The following is a 22935-nucleotide window of genomic DNA, read 5'->3' as shown; positions in this document are numbered from 1 at the left end:
AGCAAGTTGCAGTGTCATTACTGGAACCCAGATTTATCTCCAAATGTGATGCTATTCTTTATATAAAAGAAAATGCTTTGTGAGTTTAACAATTTTGCTTTCTATATTCTAAAGAACCAGGTTGTTTAAAATATAAAGTTCAGCAGCAGTGATCTTATTGGAAATCATTTTATAGCTGATGGTTCAGATATTGGCTAAGAAAATGCTGAAAATTTAAATTGTTATAACCAATTTCCACGACACCAGTTTCTCTCTCAGGTATTCATACTGCTGGGATCATAGGCATTCTTGAAATCTGCCATGGTGTACCAGTTGCCTTAAAGGTCTCTCCTTTTTCACTTTGTTGGAGGGCTACATTGGCTGTTCTGGGTAAGATCTTGAAAGAAAGCTTAGCAGCATTCTAAGTTTCTTTTCTTAAAATTCAGACCAGAGGCCAGAAATATCTCAGTTCTTTGGAGAGGATAATGGCAAAGATGAGAATATTTGATCCTAAAAAGTTAATGAAGAAATTGTCCAGTTGAGCTGTCATCTTACCTTCATCGTCTTAGTGCTCCATGGCCTGGAAGCAAAATTGATTTATGTAAGAGATTATACTAAACTCTGCCTTACATGAACAGATCTTTGGGAAAAAAAAATGCACTTTCTCTTTTCTCATCAAAATTTCTGATAGCCCTGAAAATGTAAACCTAAGAGTGGGAGGGCAGTTGAAATTATGCAAAAACATCAGTGATCCGGCATGTCAGTGTGTATGAGTATGTGGTAGCAGATAAGAAAAGCTCTACAATCTAAATTCCTCTCCTCCTTTTTTTTTTTAAAGACTACAGTTCTCTTTCTGATTTTTAAAAGCCTGATCTGATTATTTATTAATTTATGCTAAACAAATTATTTAGTACTTACCATGTGCCGGGCATGAGGCCACCATTGAGGATTCAATGAATCTTACACAACATCTTCAAGGAGATTGCCATCTAGTTGGAGAGATAAATAAATATATAGATAATTTAAATACTGTGTATTAAATGCTAAAACATGAGTGAGCAAACAGGGAAGACATCTAACCCTACTTTGGGAGTTTGAGAAGGCTTCCTGGGAGAGAGAAAATCTAAGCTAAGTCATGAAGAAAAGGAGTTAAACCAGACAAAAAGCTCACCTGAATTTTCTCCAGCGCAATCATCTTAATTTACCTGAATTAAGTGTGAACATCAGGCATTTAAAAGAAGAGGCCTCTTTATTGAGTGTCATGAAATCAAAAAGAAAAGGTAGATGTAAGACCAGTCACCCATCCCAAGCTTAGTCACAGGAAGGCAATATTTGCTTATAGCCTGAACATCCTCTTCATCAGAATAAATGTTCCTGGCAACCAATAAATAATAAAATAATTATGAGATATAACAAAAGTGAGGAAATTTTTATGTAAGCCAGAAAGATCAAAGTTTCAAAACTTCCGTAGTATATTAGAAATTATAAGGGGTAGCTATGGCATAGAGAGCAGATAAAGAATGAAAATAAACTTCATTAAAAGTTTAATAATGGATATATCAAAATTAAGAAGAGTAATAATGCTTATCCCAATCATAGTATGTACAGAACCTGTGGCTTTTGGGCAATTTGGAAAATAACAAAATGAAAAACAACTTCTTATGGACAAAGGTGATAGAGGAGTAAAAGCACAATTGTTATAAAAATGATCCTTTCTTAGAGATTAGGAAAAATTAAAAAAAGATGCTAAATGTAAAATGGTCTGTAGTTTTAATCTTTGTGGGCACGGTATGAAAGTAGGTACGACTAAATCAAGGAGGAAAGCATGTTGACAACAGGAACTATGTAGGCAGTGTATAAACAGGGTGCTTCCTGAAGTTCTGTCACAGAAAAGGAGTGAAACATCAGTGGTGGTTGGAATAAAGGAGGAGAAGAGATAATTTAATGACCACTTAGAATAGTTATTACTCTCTAAGATATGATAAGGAGAGCAGTCAAATCTAGTGCTCCAGAACATGAGGTGGTTGGCTAAGAGTCAGGAAGAAGTGTTAATCTAATTGGTGTAGACTTGGATAGCTGCGCAGGTACCCTCTGTTCCAGGTATTATCTATTGCTGTCTGCAGAATTCAGACATGGAGGGGCCAATGGTCTGCTGGCCTTTAGAACATTCTGTATTTTAATAATCATTGTAATCCTTAGAAAATATGCAACAAATATAGAAATGTTGGTATTTCAGTAGAATTAATGACTGCATCTTCTTTTGATTGGTGTTTCCATTTAAATCATCATGCCTAGTATTGATTTCCCAGTCACATATTTTATTAAAAGGATTGACTGTCAAGGAATGGGCAGAAGACATGAACAGACATTTCTCCAAAGAAGACATACAAATGGCTAACGGACACATGAAAAAAATGCTCAATATCCCTTAGCATCAGGGAAATACAAATCAAAACCACAATGAGATACCACCTCACACCAGTCAAAATGGCTAAAATGAACAACTCAGGAAACAACAGATGTTGGTAAGGATGCAGAGAAATGGGAACCGTCTCGCACTGTTGGTGAGAATGCAAACTGGGGCAGGCACTCTGGAAAACAGTATGGAGGTTCCTCAAAAAGTTGAAAATAGAACTATCGTACAATTCAGCAATTGCACTACTAGGTATTTACCCAAAGGATACAAAAATAGTGATTCAAAGGGGCACATGCACCCCAATGTCTATAGCAGCAATGTCCACAATAGCCAAAATGTGTAAAAAGGCCAGATATCCATCGACAGATGAATGGATAAAAAAGATGTGGTCTATATATACAATGGAATATTACCCAGTCATCAAAAAGAATGAAATCCTGCCATTTGCAATGACATGGTTAGAACTAGAGGGTATTATGCTAAGTGAAATCAGTCAGAGAAAGACAAATACCATATGATTCCACTCATTTGTGGAATTTAAGAAACAACAGATGAACATAGGGGAAGGAAAGGAAAAATAAGATAAAAACAGAGAGGGACGGGGCGCCTGGGTGGCTCAGCCGTTAAGCGTCTGCCTTCGGCTCAGGTCATGATCCCAGGACCCTGGGACTGACCCGAGCTGACGGCAGCCGCTTAACTGCCTGGGCCACCCAGGCACCCCAAGAGACTCGTAACTATGGGAAACAAACTGAGGGTTGCTGGAGGGGAGGTGGGTAGGGGTTGGGGTAATTGGGTGATGGGCATTAAGGAGGGCACTTGATGTAATGAGCACTGGGTGTTATATGCAACTGATGAATCACTAAATTCTACCCTGAAACTAATAATACACTATTAACTAAGTTGAATTTAAATGAAAAATTAAAAAAACAAAAGGATTGACTGTATCTGACATTTTCGATTCTTATAATGGACTAGATTTTAAACACTGGACACACAATTCTGCCCAATGAAAAAGCACAGGTATTCTGACAAGTAATAATAACAAATAAGATGTATTTTTATTTTGTAAAATAGTATGCACACATATAGTACATGCAAGGACCCAGAATATAAGGCTGATTTAAGAGCAATCAAATTTTAGTAGAATTTACTTGATTGTTATATCTTCCTTTTCAGCTGGAATATGGTATCTTAAAGATCAGACAAATTACTCATTCTGGGAACAAAGACTTTTGAAAGCTGTCAGCTAACTGACAGTTATGATGAGCATTTATTTCAGGCTTATAAAACATATTAATCAAACTTGTTCACAGCATGGTGGTCCAAAGAGGTTTATTTTATTTTTGAGAGATACTTTGAATAACTGAAGAGCACTGGTAACATGAATGCAAAGCTACAGTTTTGTTTTGTTTTTTATTTCAAAATGAATAAATACTTTTCTCAAGCTTAAAGAGTGAAGCATACTGCAGGAATCTGTTTATTACAAGACTATTTGCAAAAGACCAATGCACCATTCATTGAACCTTGAAAAACACTTGAAAATATGGGTTGCATTTGCAAACTTCAGTGTATGACATGGAAAGCTGGCAAGCTGCCTGGCTTCTACTTAAAGGATTGTCATTCTGGGAAAAATAAATTTCTCTAACTAGACAAAAGTCAATGTTTTCATGTTTTACTGCAATCAAACTGATAGAGCTGACAATTTAATGTCTCAACACTTAAAATATCTGTGGATAATCAGTTACCTCAATCAATCATAAACACAAATCCTTCTATTTTCGAAGCTTGTGTGTCTGTGCCTGAGATGTAAACCAGTTGGGTGAGCCCCTTCCCCCATAACACCTCATCATCTATCCCCCACCATTTTCCCAATATTCCTGATTTGTCTTTAGCTATGCAGATATTTATACACAGGATGCATCTGGAAATAACTTTTAACAACTCAAGTGTGATCAAATTTAGAAACTTTTCTTTCACTGGCCTGTTTTATTTAATTTTTATGTGTAGTTTATAGACTGCATTCCTGTCAGAAAAAATGTGGAAGTGTGCTGGCATTCTGGCTGAAGACATCATTACAAGTGAAAAAAAAAATGCTCAAGGCTTTTTCAAAGCGGGTGCTGAAATACACATTTCCTTTCTCTGACTCCAGGGGATGCTGGTAGCTACCCCAAACAGACAGGTATTTTGGGGTCAAATGGTGTTGTGCTGGCCCCTTAGGATTTCCTGGCAAGCACACTGAATGGCTCACTTCTGGAAACTAATCATAATGATGATGATGGTAAAACAAGGGAGGCACTGACAACAACTTAAAAAGCTGCCTGAGGAATTGGATTCCAGGTTGCTCTACATTTGGCAGAGCTGACAGGTTCAGCTCACTAAGCTTTGGTATCGATAATGACGGGAAACTTCAGATAGTTTTAGAAATCTGTTTCTATTAAGATATGCCATGGTGTTTCTGCAACTCAAGAACAAGTTTACTGGGGCACACCATTCTTCTTTCAACATGGTAGGACTTGATGGGAGTGGTTTTACATTCCTAACAGATAATTACTCTGAACACTCAATAAGCCAAATTTCTTGTTTGAAGTATTCTTTTATATATTTTTTGTGTATGGTGTATATGTGGGTATTTGTATATATAGACATATACATTCACCACCACCGCTTCCTTTTTGTTTCTTTGATTATTTGGGGCTTTGCAATCAAACTAAGCAGAATTTTAGGACCCTTGGGGCAGCATCTTTTAGTTCGCCGTCAGGCTACGTTGCAAAACAATCAATCTTGCTCTTGCACTCACTTGGCGGAAGTGCCGTGACACGAATTGTGCAGTGCTTTGCTCTTGCCATGAAGCCTGGGTGACAAAAGTTTTTACAAGAAGCTGACTGTATTTGGGGTTATGAATATGCAATGACTCTCATTAGTATTGAAGCGCCAGAGCAGGGGCTGACATCCCCCGCCACTTTGAGTTGCTGCAGAATCGGCTAATGAATTGTCTTGCTCTTTCACGCACGCAGTCTGCTGTTGTGGCTCCTAAGTTCCAAGGGGAGTTGCCCGGTTTGTGAAGACCATTGACTGCAGAAATTAATTGTCAAGAACTACTCTTGCTTTTGTGAAATAATGTTTAGACAGTGCTTAGATTGTCAAAACAGAAAAGTGCTGAACTTTGCATAAGGTAATATCATGAATAGGAAATTTAGGAGACACGAAAATGTATCTATGTTCTTATATTCACCACTGTGTGTAGATATGCTTCCATCTGGATCATTGTACAGTAAGTGTATTGATGTATAGGTGAAATCAAATCCATAGAAAGCTGACATTCTTTTGGTTTGTCTATTATCCTTCTAAATAGAACAAACAGATGATAGAAAATTTCCAAAATGAATAGGGTTGAAACACAAAGCTATCCCATCAACTATTTACCATATTCTTTCTTTCTTTTTTATTCCTCATTCTCTGCCAAACATTTTGCAGCTCACATACCATCTTTCATGAATATGTTACTGATAAGGATATGTTTCTAGCCACTGATTAAGATATCTGAGCTGATTTGTAGTGTGTAAGAAGATGCAAAAGTGCGCAGAAACCATTTAGAACAGTCCCTTTTCAGTAGCATAAATTAAATGTGTTTTTCCACACCCCTCCTCCCTTGAAATTTCCTTTCAACTAACCGAGAACTTCCATGGCTTGCTGCAGATTGTAAAGGATGGATTGAATTGAGATGGATAATATATGCTAAAAGGTAAGGGATATGTTGTAAGCTGTGCAAATAAGGCAATGAACAAAGAGTAAGTCTTTACATTAGCTGCTTGCTCTATAGTCACTTATTTTATCTGCAATGTAAAGGCATCCCTTGCAAGGAAGCAGATACATTATTTTTGCAGAGCTTTAGAGGGTAGTGTTATAATATTTGTTTGACCCATTGCTGGAAACAAGAAAAAACTAAAGCCCAAGAACATATACACATAAGAGTACCAAGTATGAGTATAGCTTAAAATAAATGCAGTCTGACAAAAGTAGCCCAACTATCATATGTCAAACACTTGTTACCTCTGCTGGCCTTAGTAACTGCACATGACTAGGAACAAATCAGTGATAAAATCTCAAGAAAGATGAAACCAGTCTGGACCTTTGCAAAGACCATCAGTCATTCTACAGACCTGTAATATTATTTGTTCAAGTAATCCTTGGCTTCCTATTTAATGGATGTAATACACTTTCTACTCCTAGGTCAAAGTCACCAAGGGACATTTTTTTTTTTTAATTGGACTACATCTTAGAACCAATGAGATCTGATCACATAACAATTAACTGAATTATCCAGTTGCTTTCCTAAATGTACATTCTTTTTTTTTTTTTTAAGATTTTATTTATTTATTTATTTGAGAGAGAGAATGAGAGAGAGAGAGAGCATGAGATGGGGGAGGGAGAAGCAGACTCCCCGCTGAGCAGGGAGCCCGATGCGGGACTCGATCCCAGGACTCCAGGATCATGACCTGAGCCGAAGGCAGTCGCCCAACCAACTGAGCCACCCAGGCGCCCCCTAAATGTACATTCTTATACTTCATTATCAGCATAGGTCTTAAAAACTTAGTGTTTTAAAGTACCTGTATGTAAAGGACCTTTATAATTACAAGAATTTCCTTATTTCTCTATACCATGTTCTTAGGTATCCAAACATTTTTCATCAAAAGGCAGAAGGTCTACCTGGGTACATTAAAATAATCAAATTACATATTCAACCCATACAGAATACACTAAGATTTTTAAAATATAAAAGTGGAAACAGATTAGTTGAAATAATTATATCTAAGCATAGAGTATTCAAATTTAATGGAAATATTAACCAATATCTGTTACTATGAATATGAGAATCATAAGTGAAAATATTTTAGTTTTAATTGCAACTATGGTAGTTTTGATTTGGCTCTGTAATTAGCATCTGCATTCTAGACTCTGTGACTGCTGTGAAAACATTATTTATGGAAGGTTTATCCAAATATAATTTGGTGCTTGTTGCTTTTATCAAATGTTGAAGTCTAATGAAATAAAATGCAAAAACTTATGCTTCTGAGAGCTGTGCTGACAATCATTTATCGTACCTTCTTTTCTATACACAACCACAATACAGTCGTAACAGCAGGCAAGGCAATATGTTAGGTTGTTTCTATTCATATTATGTTAAGCTGTCCTGCTACACACCTGCAATAGACTTTGGGCACTTACAAGAGAACAGCGAATATGCATATGAATTTAGGCCAACATTTGATTCCTCTTTCTACATTCTGTAGCATATTTACCATAATTAATGTTCTGATATAGTTTTATGGATTGAACCAAGAATTGGAGTATTCTATAGGAGACCAAGCACGAGGAAATTAGAGATACAAGCTTGCTCCTGTTTGTCCCCCCCGCCCCCATATCTTCCTCCCTCCCACACATAGGCTCACCTCACAGTGGGGAGGGGAGGGAGAATGAGAGAATTGTTCAAACTTTGATGAGCTTACCTAAAATACTGCCAGCAGAAGCTATTTTAATTTGAACATATATGTAATTTTGCACATTATATGTAAGTTTTGTGCTTTATGGTTTAGTATTATTTCCATTTTGATTTCCAGGTGGATGGGGGGGTACCATAATTTTTCAGTCTTTAAGGTCTCTAGAGGTCTTGATCTGAACTTGAATGACCAACGAATTTACTATCAGCAAATGCTTGTACATTTTCTTGTCAGTCATAAATTAACATTTGTTGAGTACAATCAGGGTGCTGGGAGTGGGGAGAAGTGGATTAGGAAAATACAGAAAGTAGAATCATGGGTATCAGGAAGTTTGCAGTGTAGCTAGTAATGAAAGATAGCAGGGGAAATGATGGAGATTCATTTACAGGGCTAGGTATCAACAAATGTAGATTGATTTAGTGAATAGGAAGTATGTAAGTGTTTCAGAGCTGCCCCTGAGATATGAGAACATCCTCAGGAAGGGTAACTGTGGAGACATCTTATAGGAGTCAAGTTCCTACGTGGATTTTGGAAGTTTAAAGATTTTATTAAAATGTGTTAAATTTGGCTTTACTTTGAAACGACTTCAGTGTGTCTAAAACTCACTTTATATTGGTTTCAGTGGTAACATTTCCTTCAGAAGTGATACAATTTGAAGCTTAGAATTGTGTGTTTGTCATGTGCTTTTCATTTTTTTCACTTAAAAAATTATATCCTTAGGGAGAAAAAAAAACTTGTTTACTGTAACTACTCCTTTTAAATGTAATAACGAAAAGAGTGAGGGACTATCCATTAAAAGACTAGGGTAGCATCATTTTGAGAAACCTCTTTTCTTCCTTAGCTTTTCCCCCCAGTAATCTTGCCTAAGTAGATGCATAAATGTTGATTGCATATTCCTGTATCACCAGAGATAGTCATTATATAACTTGGGGAGTGGGAAACTGTTAGTCCTTGATTGGGTCCTTGAAAAGTGTTTTAACTGTCTAATACTAGCCACAGTTCTGGCTTTTAGTAACACTGTGAAATTATTGACTACCCCTTACTTACTTTCACACTCTTTTTCTCTCTCTCCCACTCTCCTCAGATGTTAATGAAAGAGGCTTGAGCTTACCTCCTCCCAGGTGATTTACTTTTCTTATAGGAGACCCTGGGGTTTGATGTGTGTTGGGTATATGGTAGGCACTGTGCTAGGTGCTTTACATAATTTATTGCAACACTGGATATAAAAGAGTGGTGCAGAGAAATGTAATAAGTAAATTGTCAGGATCACACAAGTAGCTAGGTTTTGAGTCCTAGTGTTTCAGACTCCAAAGCCTACGTTGTTTGCACTATAGCACAACATTTTAAGACCTAGAGTAATCTATGCTGAAAGGTCAGGCTTTGTGCCAGTTGCACAACAAGAATACTTCTGACTGGGAGCATTGCCCTGGTGCCCTTCAAACTAGATGAGGTGGATCTAATTAGTCCTACCAACTCATAAGGCCATTTTTGTATAGTTGCACCTTAAGTTGTTTAAATGTAGGCTTATTTGAAGGAGATTTTAATTTTTGTTTTGAATTTATTCAGTTAAATTCAATTTAGTGAACACTTATTGAATGCCTGTTCTTTGCCAGTCACTGTGCTAGTGGTACAAAGACTGTCAATTTAGGGAGACATTATAACATTATAACACAATTCACTGAATGCTATAATAGAGACATATGCAAGGGATCACGGGAGCATAGGAGGGAATAATTAATTTGAGGAAAGATGTCAGTAAATGCTGTATTTGCGCAGAACCTTGAAGGACAAGAAATAAAAATTTGCCAGAAAGACAGCAGGAGGTTGATAGTTCATTTCAGGTGATGGGAATACATGAGCACATGTGTGAATATGCCTGGCGTGTTTGGGATATGACAAGAGTGGTAGATGGTAACAATGGTCACGAATTCTTCCCTTTTCTGCATCCAACTCCTGGCAATGTGATATTGAAGTTTCTTCCATTAAGATCTGAAGTCTGTTTCCCCATCATTGCATTTGGTTGACCACATGACTTACTTTGGCTGATGGACATTAGCAAATGTGAAACCAGTAGAGACTTGAAAAGTGCTTATGCACTAGGGATTCTGTGCTTGGAAGCCTGAGACCATATTGTGATTGAGTCCAGGTTATCTTGCTGGAGGATAAAGTGGCCACCTGCAGGAAATGGAGGCTCTGGCTGACATCTCCTAACCACTGGAGATGTGAGTGAGTTCATCTTGGACCATCTAGCTGATCCATCATTTGACCATAGACACATGGGAGAATCCACGGGAAATCTGTCGTCAGCCCAGACAGAATGACCCAGCTTATTTGTATAATTATGAACTAAATAAAATGCTGTTTTAGCCACTAGGTTTGGAGTGTTTTGCTATGCAGCAAAGCTGATATACAGAGGGTCTGAATAGTGCAGGGAATGTGGGAAGAGGCAGTGGCTGAAGATGAGAGGACATACAGCATTTGCAACATCATGTTGAGAAGTTTAGATCTATTTTGTAGGACCTGACTTCCCAAATTTCATTGATTAATGTACCACTTTTATCTCTTTAAAAATACCTGCATACTCCCTGAACTAGATTTTTATTTAAATTGTCTGATTTTTATACCAAAATTAATTTTAAAAGCAAACTTAATATTAGAACCCCAGTTTGATGTGTTACTTTTACTTTTCTAAAACTTAAAATTTATAAATACTTAAAACATTGTGTGCTATCAAAAATCATCTTGTATATCATGAGTGCTGCATTCCAGGATTACCTACTTTAATAAGTATGAATCAGGAGTATGTGGAGAATAATTTGAAGTAGAGAGGCTGCAGCTGGGAGGAGTGAGGAGGCTACTGCAGAGGGCCAGGTAGGATATGGCACGTGGTAGACAGATTTAAGATGTGTTCTGGAAGAGAAAGGACCTGGTGACAGATTTGATGTATGTGGGGTGCGAATAGGGAGTGTGAAGTTCCACTGAATGGATACTATTAAGAAAGGTAAGAGAAAAAAAGATAATATGTTGCACTGAGTTTGAGTTAGCAGATCATTTGAAAACAGAAGTCCATTAAGCATTTGTATATGTGTGTCTGAACTTAAAATGTTATTTTTGAAATCATCAACATATAGGTGATAGGTAGTTGAAGTCACAGAAGTAGGTAAGATCAAGAGGATGTGTTTAGAAAGTGTTTAGTGCAGAGATCTTCAGCCTTTTTTTTCATCCCCAAACTCTTAAGACATGTGATTTATCCCAGCTAGAAATAGTGAATAGGTTCCTATGGGTGAAGATTCTCAAATGGGGGTAGAAAGCATCATATAACTTGAGAAAACGAAAAATGTCTCCCAGGTGACTTTGATATACTACCCTTCACCCCTTGTTGATTTAGAGTGAAATGAGGACAGTGCTGAGGAAGAGGAATTAGAAAAAAGGGACAGTGGCCTGAGAGATCTACGTCTTTATTTTTTTAAAGATTTTATTTATTTATTTGACACAGAGAGAGAGAGAGAGAGCACAAGTAGGCAGAGTGGCAGGCAGAGGAAGAGGGAGAAACAGGCTCTCCGCTGAGCAGGGAGCCGGATGTGGGGCTCAATCCCAAGACCCCAGGATTATGACTGAGCTGAAGGCAGCCACTTAATGGACTGAGCCACCCAGGCACCCCGAGATCTACGTCTTTAAGAGGGAGAGAACTTTTACAGAAGTGAAGGAACTTTAAGATGAAGGGGTGAGCCATGATACTAAATTCTTCAGAGAAATCCAGTAGTATGAGGATTATTCTTTAATCAAAACTGTAGTATTGGCATATAATAGGAGCACAGTAAATGTTTGGGTGAATGATTTATGAAGAACTGTTTTATGTTTGAAACATTCCATGAGCCTTGAATATTCAAGTCAGATAAAATTTGTAATTGCACTGTTTTGGACTTTAAAATCAATGTGGATTTGAAAATATTTTGTTTCTCTGTCTATGGTCATTGTCTTAGAATAGTTCTCACTTGGGCATCATAGTCCTGATCATAGTGCAAAGCAATGTTTGAGCTTGTTTTTCTTTTTTTCTTTCTTTCTTTTTCTTTCTTTCTTTTTCTTTCTTTCTTTCTTTCTTTCTTTCTTTCTTTCTTTCTTTCTTTCTTTCTTTCTTTCTTTCTTTCTTTCTTTCTTTCTTTGTCTCTCTCTCCCTCTCTTTCTTTCTTTTGTGATTTTATTTATTTGAGAGAGAGAGAAAGAGTACAAGCAGGGGAAGGCGCAGAGGGAGAAGCAGACTCCCCACTGAGCAGGAAGCTGACTTTGGGGCCGGATCCCAAGACCCTGGGATCATGACCTGAGCCGAAGGCAGGTGCTTAATCGACTGAGCCACCCAGGGATCCGAGCTTGTTTTCAGGAGATGAGAGTCACCATCTTTGTTATGGTCACTTCACATGTGGGCCTCCTCACCTTTGCCACCCATGGTTCCCAGAGTTTTGGAGTGTTTTGCTATGATTTGCCTTATGATGATTTGGGTTGATGGAATGAGTATCTGTGACTGGAAGAACTGGATTTCATCAGCCTGTCTTGTTCTTAGGTAATTTTTACTGTCGTATCAGCTTTTAAAATTATTATTATTTTTTAAATGACATAAGTTTCTACCAGGCTTTCCCTGCATCTCAGGAAAGGCCCTAGATTGGGCTAGCAGTTTCCTCAGACCATGATTTGGTGCCTGTGCATCCTGCTTAGAACATGCTCAGCAGCACACACTGGTTTGACATCTGGCAGTCAGGATTCCTGTGAGATTGGCTTCCCTGCAAATGTGCCCTGAAAGCATCCCTGCTGTGCCCCTTCTGTCCAAGTGTAAACACATCACAGGAAATGAACAAATAAAGACCCAACTTTTCTGGAAGGAACCAGGATCCCCTTACCCAGCTGGAATCCTGGGGTTTGGTGTCCAGCTTCAGGAAATTTGACTAGCCATTTGGGTAGGGGCTGTTGTCTTGTGGCATCTTTGTCCCTTTCTGCTTCTGAACTCCCATGTGCTGTCCATGGCCTTTGTTCTAAGTCATCCAGCTGAGGAAGATTGCTTCAGGACCTTTAAAATATGAAATAAGGGTTGTCTTTCATTGTGGATTCATTAGTGCAGCTGGATTTAGTTATTTACAGTTGTAAATTCGGCGTTGCCTTTGCTGAGATAGGGGACTCATTTAAAACTAATTGAAGCAGTCTAAAGCTAAACCTACAAATAATTAAATATTCATTTCCACTTCTTTTCATATGAAGATAAAAATATTAAAATGATCAAAATAGGTATATAACAAGGAAGTTAAGACATTAGTATAAAAGAGGAAAGCCTTTTCACTTTTCCCTTATTGTCTTCCCAGTCCCATTTTTACTTCAGCCAAATGGAATGCATTTTAAGTAAAAATACATGCACCTCTTTGCTTTTTATCTGCCTACCACCACAAATATCAGCTCAGCCCCTATTTCAGATCCGCTGCAAGGAAGCACAGACTTGAAAACTCTCCCCCATGGTTTTATTTGAACTGGCTGCCATTCTGCAACACACACTGGATCCAGTTGCTGGAGTGGCAGAACCCGAGAGGTGAGCAAGCAAGCAAGAGTGGACACTTTGCTGAGTGAGTCAGTTGGGCCTGTGTGAAAGGATGTAGGTGAGCCGGAAACTAATGGGAAATATAGGGGGTCTTCACTAATTGTGATATGGGGACATCTTCTGCATGCCAGGGTATTTGACTATTTGGCAAACAGCTGGCTGGGCTCTGGGAGAGTGCCTCTTGATTCACCTTGTCAGATGTTCAAAGAGAAAATGAGGCCGCCGGCACACCAGCACATAGCTCATAGCCTTGCAGTCAGTTTTGAATTTAGATTTGAATTGTGATATCAATGTCATGGTGGCACATGCTTTGAGAAAGTACTTATAGAGAATAATTGAAAGATTCAGTGTGAAGCTTCTGAAAGCCATAATTTAAAGTCCCAGAAGCCTCCATATTACTTTCACCATTAAAATTTAAGGTGACAGAAGCCCAATTATGTATGGTTATTTTCTTAGATAAAATCCTATTTCTACCCCAAGTGAAAGATTTACTGCTGCCCACTAATCTCTGTCAGAAGAACCAATCTCAGTTGCGTCTAGTGTCAGCAGTGAAGATGGCTCACTTTATCCTGGGGACAGGGAAGCGACACTGCAGAAGCAGAACTGGAAGCCCTCTGTGGAGATACTGGACTTGACGCTGATTTGCCTGATAATCAGCCTTGGGGATCCTTTCTGGCGGCAGCTCCCACACTGAACCCCATGCAGTATGACTTTAATAGCAGTAGAGGAGCCCACACGGGGGGCTGCAGCACACATTTGGCAAAACCCGAATGACCTCAAAAACTGTTAAGAGGGGGCACTTGTTGTAAAGCTAAATCACACAGAAGAATGGAGACTTGGAACATAGCTTTAAACCCTGATTAAAAAAAATAACTTTGGGGACTATTTGAAAGATACACAGCTTTCCTTCTTTTATTAGCTCACAGAAATCAGTTTACTGGAAGAATCAGTTTGCCAGAACTTCTATGGCCATTGATACCATGGCATGAAAACAGATCAGTGGGAATATAGAAGCATCTCCAGTACAGAGCTTTTAGTTTCTATCAGTCAAAAGTATGGAGCCAGACTTCTAGATTATGAATTTTCCACCAATTTCTTCTTCTTTCGGGTTGATTTTACTTTATACTGCGTTGGGATTGGGGAAATACGGTTGTAATGGTAGCCAGAATTGCGATGAAAAATTGCACAGGGCCAGTCAAGCTTAAAACCAGTTATTTAGGAAAAACTTTATTCCTTAGGGTTCCCAGAGACAAGGGAGCATGTGAATCAACTAATGTTATGATGAACAATGTTGAATGATATAGAGAGTATCTATCTATATTTATATATTGCTTAGATAGCAATGTCTTATAAATAATAAATCACAGTTTCTCAGAAGTTTCACAGTATGATATAACATTTACAAGTGGGTCTTGGTTCTGCTAAGTTTTGTCAGGACTTTAGCACAACCAGGCCCTGTGGCACCTTGCAAGTTTAAGTTTTGTTGCCTGGCGTTAGCCCTAGATTCTTTTTACCCTTTCACAAAACTGGTACCATGCTGTGAACTCAACTTCCCTTCCTTTATCTCTGCCTCAAATCACTGTGACTTTTCCTGTTCCTTCCCTTTTTCATGTCTCAGTAAGAATTCACCTCGCTTGTGTCCATAATACTGTCACTGTGCTTAGACTCTTGCTGTAAATGATTTTGCCTCTTCCACTTTCTACATTTGACATTTTGTTGGCCTCTTCCTTAAAAAAAAAGAAAGAAAAATCCTTCCCTGTATTCCCTACTCTATTTTCTTTCTTTCTTGTTGACTTCTTTCTTCTCTTTGCTTTCTCACCATTCACTCTTTCACTCTTTAACCTGTTGTAGTCTAGGTTTAGCCACCATAGGTACTACTTTCTCAAAGACTGTACTCTTCATTCTGCCCTAGGAGAGAGTGACTTACCTAATTGATAAATTTGGAATAAGTGGTCCAGCTTAGCCTACTGCCACCTTCCTTCTATTTGGAGAAGGGCCTCCCTACCAGGAGCCTACATTCTACCTGAGGCTGGGAGCCTACCCCAGCCTAGCACTGTGGAGATGGACTAATTCTGTAGTGAGGACAGGTAGGCTTGTTTGGCTTTTACCCCCTCTACCCTGGTCTCAATCAGTAATGATGGATATATTCTAGCCTCTCATTTGTTTTATTTTTGTATTACTTCTTAATTTGATTACAACCCAGGAGAAGAAGAGAGTCTCAATTTGAAGGGAATTGCTTAGAAACCTAAATAAATAAACAGTGTACAAATAGAAAGTTAGTCTTCTTTCCCAATTTCATTTTCCAGAGGCTTGGCCTCTCTCTTTCTGTTTCTGTACCTTTGAGGACAGGAAAAAAGTTGCTGTCTATAAGCCAGGAAGCAGCGCTTACTAAGAACTAAATCTGTCAGCACCTTGATCTTGGACTTCCCAGCTTCCACAACTGTGAGAAATATATGTCTGTTGTTTCAGTCACACAGTCTATGATATTTTGTTATTAGCAGCCCAAGCTGATGAATTCTTCTGATTTTTCTATGCATATGCAAATGTATGTATAAGTATATAATAGAAATATTTTTACCTGAATGTCATGTAACAGAAATATACATAGCTATATATTTATACCTATAGCTCTCTAAAACAGATATTTTTGTTTCATATAGTCTTTCTCTGTACACATTTATTTGTATACATACACAGTTGTATTTTTTCCAAAAATAGTAACACACTATACATTTTGTTCTATACCTTCCTTTTTCCACTAACACATTTTTATAGCAGTAAATGGAAACCTGTATTATTATTTTTAATGGCTGCACAGTGTTCTGTAGTTTAAGTGGTCTTTAATAAACCATTCCTCAACTGCTGGCCATTTAGATCCTTTCACACTTCTGAGATTATAAATAGTGTTGCAGTGAACATGGTACTGTTTTTATTTTTGTGAACTTGTGCTAATATTTCCATAGGAAAGATTCTTAGAACTGGAATTGCTGGCTGTCTCATAAGATTTAATTGATTAGTAGTGATCAGAGACTCAGAATGGGGAGGATTTTGAGAGAGCTCAGAGTTTATCCAGGAAGGATGTTGTTTTCTCGCTCTGACTTTGAAAAGTTCAGAGAATGAGACTCCATATTCTCTCCAGTAATGCCTTCCAGTGACTTGAAATTGAAATAGATTGTAAAAGAAATAATCATGGTTACAATGCTCTGGCCAGGAGAATTGAAAGTGAAGGTAAAAGACTGAATCCTGAGGTAATACTTTGGTGAGCCTGTTTTGCGAACCAACCAAGCAACACAAGATAGAGGATTATCAGAATTATGGCAGTCTCAGATATTTATATTAATTTCCATTCCTGTGGTAGAAAGTTTATACTTTTATACTTCATGTAGTGTAGCAATGGGAGATTAGTTCACTCTGGGTGTCCAAGACGCAAACCTATCCTTCAAAATGGCTCAGCACACCGACCCCCTTTACCCTTGACTATCACCAGGAAGCACGTGGCCTACTGAGTCTAACCAAACTACCAATGATCTTAAATTGGGTTCCACCACCCACCTCACAGTGCATCGGGCCTGAAAGACTAGGGGGGCTGTCTCTCCTCTGGATTGTTTTGCTTCTATCCCAAGGCTATTTCTTTTGCCTTGAGAGAACCATGTAACAGTTCGTTTACAAGCTGACCTAAAGAAAAGAAAAAAAAAACATGATGCAACCAGAGAGAGCTATGGGATCCTGCCTGCTTCAAGTAGCTCCGTCCAAAGCGGGTAGGATTTGTTTGGAATCTTTCTAACACTGTGATGACCTAGGTGGGAAAATTCTGTGTATTAAGGACTTGGCTCTCAGAGCAGACATGTGCTTAACTGTCACAACTTGTACATTTTCCCCATTCATGGTGCACATGGCAGCATATCTTCATTAGAAACAAGTGTAGTGTGAGTAGCAAAGATGACCATATTAAACATCCAGGAATTTTCACTTAATGTGCACATTTATACAATGCTGCAGAAAGGACTAGGGCAGCCTGGCTATGTTAGATCATTTCCCTGCTCACCAAAGAGATTTGAAATGGACTTTTAATTATTATTGCCGATTTGCTATGGCTATATTCCTTAATATGAACATCTGATTAGGATTAATTTTCTTTAATTGATGAATAGGGCACTTAAAATTGTAGAGTTGAATTTGTTGTTACATGTTGGCATATGTATGTACTGTATTGTTTTACTGGCATATGTATTATGATTTTTTGCTGAAGTACAAATTACAGACACTTCTTATCTGTTTTAGTTTTAAGGTCCCTGTTCTTCCTTCCTTTACCTTTGTGTGGCCTTTTACCTTTGTTAATGGAGATAGAGGAGGGCTAAGTGACTATTAAACTCTTTTCTATATACAGTAAAACCCATTAATGTGGACCTCACTAAATTTGGAGTTTATGATAATGAGAACAGGGCTGGGTTAAAGTTTACTTTTGCATTGTCTCTGAATTAAAGCTTTGCTGAGCTAATAAATAGTATTAAGTACACTTAAAGGGGGATGGCACTATTGTTTTATAAAGCGAGCTTTTCAAGCACTCTAGAGAAAGGCCTTGCAAGAGAGGTAATGAGGTCGTGTGGGAAAAGGCATAGTGCAAGGACGGTGCCACTTTCTATCTATGTGACCTTGGGCAAATTACTTGGCTTTTCTGAGTATCTTTCCATCATGTGTAAAAGGGAGATAGTTTACCTAATTCTTGGGGCTGCTGTGAGGATTAGATTAAATGTATAGAAAGTGTCTGGTGTGAAGTACATACTCCATAAATGGCAGGTAATAACTTCCTAAAATAATTGGTGAGCTAATTTCAAACACTTCTCATTTTTTCACTAAAGCAGTATTCTTCCACACTTTAGTTTTGTTAAGCTAATCTGAAATATTGCTTTATCATTATTATTATTGATTGAAGGAAACACCCAGCAGTTTGATGTGGTGATAAAGAACATGAGCTTTGAAGTCTGGCAAACTCAGATTTGAAAGTATTTCTGTAACTCATTAGCTACATGGACTTAGGCAAATTACTTAATATCTCTCAGGTTTTATTTTCTCATTTGTAAAAATGGGATGATAATACCTGCTCTAGGGCTTTTATGAGGACTCAATGAGATAACACATGTAAAGTGTTCAGCCTCCTGATTTTCATGTAGTCAACTCTCAAAACATCAGCTGTTGCTATTTTCATGATCTTTTGGACAACAGCCCATACTTTACACTTTTTATTAATTCAGACTCGTCTTCTGCAATTCACCTAACTAACAAATTTCACTACTGATATAATCCCCGTTCTAGATGAGGATTTTAAGTGCATAAGTAAAAAATTATAGAGAAGCAAAAGGACTATATATAGGTAGGGCGAAAGAGGAAAGAATAATATTTTAAAAGTGGAAGCGCAGGCCTGAAGTTAGACTTAAATTACTGAATAGTCAGTTTTGTGTATAATCTTTGTGTCCTTTGTGAGAGGTCTTTATATCAGTCAGAAAGAAATAGAACTCTCTCTCTCTCTCTATATATATATATATATATATATGGTAGAAAGTGTGGATTGGTCACCAGCTCTTATCATTCACTGGAGAGAGTAGCAGTTATGCCCATGTTCAATTTTATTTTCATCTTGCGTTCCCCTGTATGTTTCATAGGCTGTATGGATGAGAAATGTAAGCACTATAATGTCCTGCATAGAGACTGTAATCTATCCTCCCCTTAATGACAGGCTTACACAGTTTGTCAAAATCCATCACCTTAACAGATCAGACTGAATTACTCCGATGACTGGCAAATGGGTGGCACTCGTGGAGAAGTGAAAGCAGCCAGGTGTGTGTGTTTATTAAGTACTCTTCAATAGAAAAAAATGTGTTTTACTGAAAACGCTCTCATCCATGCTATTTTTTTTCCCTAAGTTTATTCTTTCTTTATTAGTGGGAATGGGGGCAATATTAGGTATTGTTTACAGCTTTATTTTACCTGTACCATCCATGCTATTTTTGCAGAAGCAAGAAGTGCCCATCTTCCTTTGGGAAAACATAAGAATGATTTTTCTTGAGATTCTGAAATACTGCAATACAAATTCACAACCCTAAATGTGTTATAAAAATCAGGGTTGTTCCGCCCCACCCCCCGTCATATTCATGCACAGTGGAACCTTGTAATAAAAACTAGAGGGAACAGAACCATTAATGTTGGGGCTATGTGCCTTTGACTTTCCAGGGATGCCCAATTTAAGCAGATAATTTTTAAAAAACATTTTATTTATTTATTTATTTGACAGAGAGAGAGATAGTAAGAGCAGGAACACAAGCAGAGGAAGTGGGAGTGGGAGAGGGAGAAGCAGACCCCTTGCTGAGCAGGGAGCCCAACTTGGGGCTCGATCCCAGGACCCTGGGATCATGACCCAAGCTGAAGGCAGACGCCTAGCGATTGAGCCACCCAGGTGCCCCTTAAGCAGATAATTTTTAAAAGTAAAGTCAGTTATTAAGTTGACAACCAATGGTTTAATGTATAAGAATTTTCATATAAATAAATTCACAAGTAAGAAAAAACCTTTTGTCAGACTAGGTTTTCCAAGATTTGGGTCAGAAAATGTGATCACTCTAATGCACACCATGTTGATTAGTTGCATTATTCAGATCTTTATTGGAAGTACCTAATGGTTAGTTGTTAAGGTATGGCATTATGTGTCTAGAGTTGGCATATCAACAGGAACAGAAATAATAATTAATTTTTATTGAATTCTTTCTATGTGCAGACACTGTGCTAGAAGCTGGGGATATAGTGGGTAGCAAAAAAAAAAAAAAAGTCTCATGTTGCTAACAACCTATGAGGTAGGTATAGACAGAAACAAATTCATAGAGTTTAAATAATTTGTCCAAGTTTTGATAGGCAATAAGTGGCAGGCTAGAATTACAGTGCTATATTTGCCACAGCAGCCTAGCTTATGTTTTGGTTAAGAGATTCCAAAATATAGTGGCTCAAACAAGCTAGGGGGAGCTCCCTGACATCATGCAGATACCATATCAACCCCGGGCTGCTTTTGCTTATACTGTTGAGTAAGGGAAAAATAAACTTCTATCTTATTACTCAGCTCTTCCTGGGTGTTGGCTTCGTTCGCATGTCCAAAGTACATAATCATTCTTGTCTTTTTAAAAAAGATTTTATTTACTTATTTGAGAGAGAGAGAACGCATGCGTGCGCACAAGCGGGGGCAGTTTGGAGGGGCAGAGGGAGAAGCCGACTCCCCACTGAGTGGGGAGCCTGACACAGGGCTTAATCCCAAAACCCTGGGATCATGATCTGAGCTGAAGGCAGTTGCTTAACCATCTGAGCCACCCAGAGGCCCTTATAATCATTCTTTGTAAACGCATTTCCTAGATGTTGCACTTCAAACATCCTACTAGCTATACCTATCTGCCAGGAAGGTCTGAAAATATATTTTTGTGGCCATGTACTTCTCAAAATTCAGGGGTTCTATTAATAAAGGAAAAAAGGGGAGGATGAGATATTAGGGACAGTTGGCAGTCTCTGCATCACATGCTAATTAACAACATTGTTTCAAAATGGAGTTTTGACCACAGACTTAGACAAGTGATGAATGATCTCATGACTTTGGGATACAACTACATCCATTATAGATTTCTTTCCAAGTAGTATATCAAGGTTATATATATGTGTGTATATACACATATAGATATACACACACACACAAATACACATATACACATATATATACACACACACACAAACACATGTATATAGTATGTGTATGATATATTTCAATTATTTAAATATAATATGTGAGATATCATGACTATTACATGATTCTTCAGTGGGCTCTGGTCATCTACAAGTGCTAATTCAAAATTTCATAATACAAGAGGTCCGCTGGCTTTAATCTTTGGCAGAAAGCCTTGCAAAACTCTTGGGATTTGTCTTGCTTGCATCCTCACTTAAAAAGATCTCAAACTCAAGAGATCTATGTTGTAAGAGATGAGTTCACAGAGAGATGGCTTTATAGAAATAAAATTACTCTAAAGTTAGTGAAGCATGTACTCAATACATAAATCATAAACAATCCTGACTCTGAACTTCAGAGTTTCTTAGAATTCTTGGTCAATTCTTTTTTTTTTATTTTTAATTTTTTAAAATTTATTCTTTTTAAGTAGGTTCCAGGCCAGCATGGGACTCAAACTCACCACCCTGAGATCATGCATGCCCTACTGACTGAGCCAGCCAGATGCCCCTTCTTGGTCTATACTGATAAAGTTTAGATATTTACTATGGAAAAATTAATTAACAAGGATTGGGAACATTTTTTGAGAAGGACCCACAGATCCTTACTTCGGTATCTTCTGGGTTCACAGGAGGAGATAAGCACAGGATAGACCTCAAGTACATATACATATGCTCTTGTTACCTAGGTGCTGCCCAACCCCCAACCCCCAACCCTAATGCAGTCTCTAATGAACTCAGCTGTCCACATGGAGCTGCTTGGCAATATTGTGTCTTGCACACAGATAGATGTCCTTGGTCCTTTTTCCTGGGTCCAACTCTCTAGGTCCTACTTACTAGTGGCTGGTTGAGGCAGGAGAAAAACAAAAAAAAGAAAAAGTTGAAGTTAGAGCTGGTCTAATTAGTTCGCCCTAAGCCTTATCTTGGGGAAAGGTTATTGGGAAGCATCTCCCAAGTGGGAGGCAGTTCTAGACCTGTTTTACCTCACTGGCCACGTGGAAATAGAGAGAAACAATCTAAAGAGAGAGAATCCCAAGAGATGAACTCCAAAGAGGTTATAGCCTACAGAAGTCAAAACTTTAACCTTTTTTCTCCATACACCCAAAGCTCCAGCCCCTATTTTTTTTTTAAAGATTTTATTTATTTATTTGAGACAGAGAGAATGAGAGACAGAGAGCATGAGAGGGAGGAGGGTCAGAGGGAGAAGCAGACTCCCTGCCGAGCAGGGAGTCCGATGCGGGACTCGATCCCGGGACTCCAGGATCATGACTTGAGCCGAAGGCAGTCGCTTAACCAACTGAGCCACCCAGGCGCCCGCTCCAGCCCCTATTAAGAGGTTTAGTTGATTCCAGTAACTTGATTCAGTCTCCTTTCCTCTTTTCCTTCATGAGCATGGGTTTGGGGAGTGGAGTAAGGGTGGGGAGAAGCAGAAGTGGAACTTTGCTCTAGAAGGCACTATAACAAATACAAGACATGGCCTTTATCCCAGTTCTCAAAGAACTAATTGTCTGGGGAGCTAATGTATAGGAAATATTTAGTGAAAACTGAAGTACTTGAACTATGTGTTATTGATTACTCCAGAAGAATCCAGATAAGGGATAAGTCACTGTGGATTTGTTTCTTGGGGAAGGCTTTCTAGATCATGTCACAAGTGAGGTGCCAAAGGTTTAAAGGAACTAATTAAGAAGGCAGAAAAGAGGGGGTGAACAAAGATTCAT

The sequence above is a fragment of the Neomonachus schauinslandi genome, chromosome 7 (genome assembly GCF_002201575.2).
Source record: "Neomonachus schauinslandi chromosome 7, ASM220157v2, whole genome shotgun sequence".
NCBI lineage: Eukaryota > Metazoa > Chordata > Mammalia > Carnivora > Phocidae > Neomonachus > Neomonachus schauinslandi.
The sequence above is the reverse complement of the archived record's forward strand: the minus strand, read 5'-3'. Positions refer to the sequence as shown.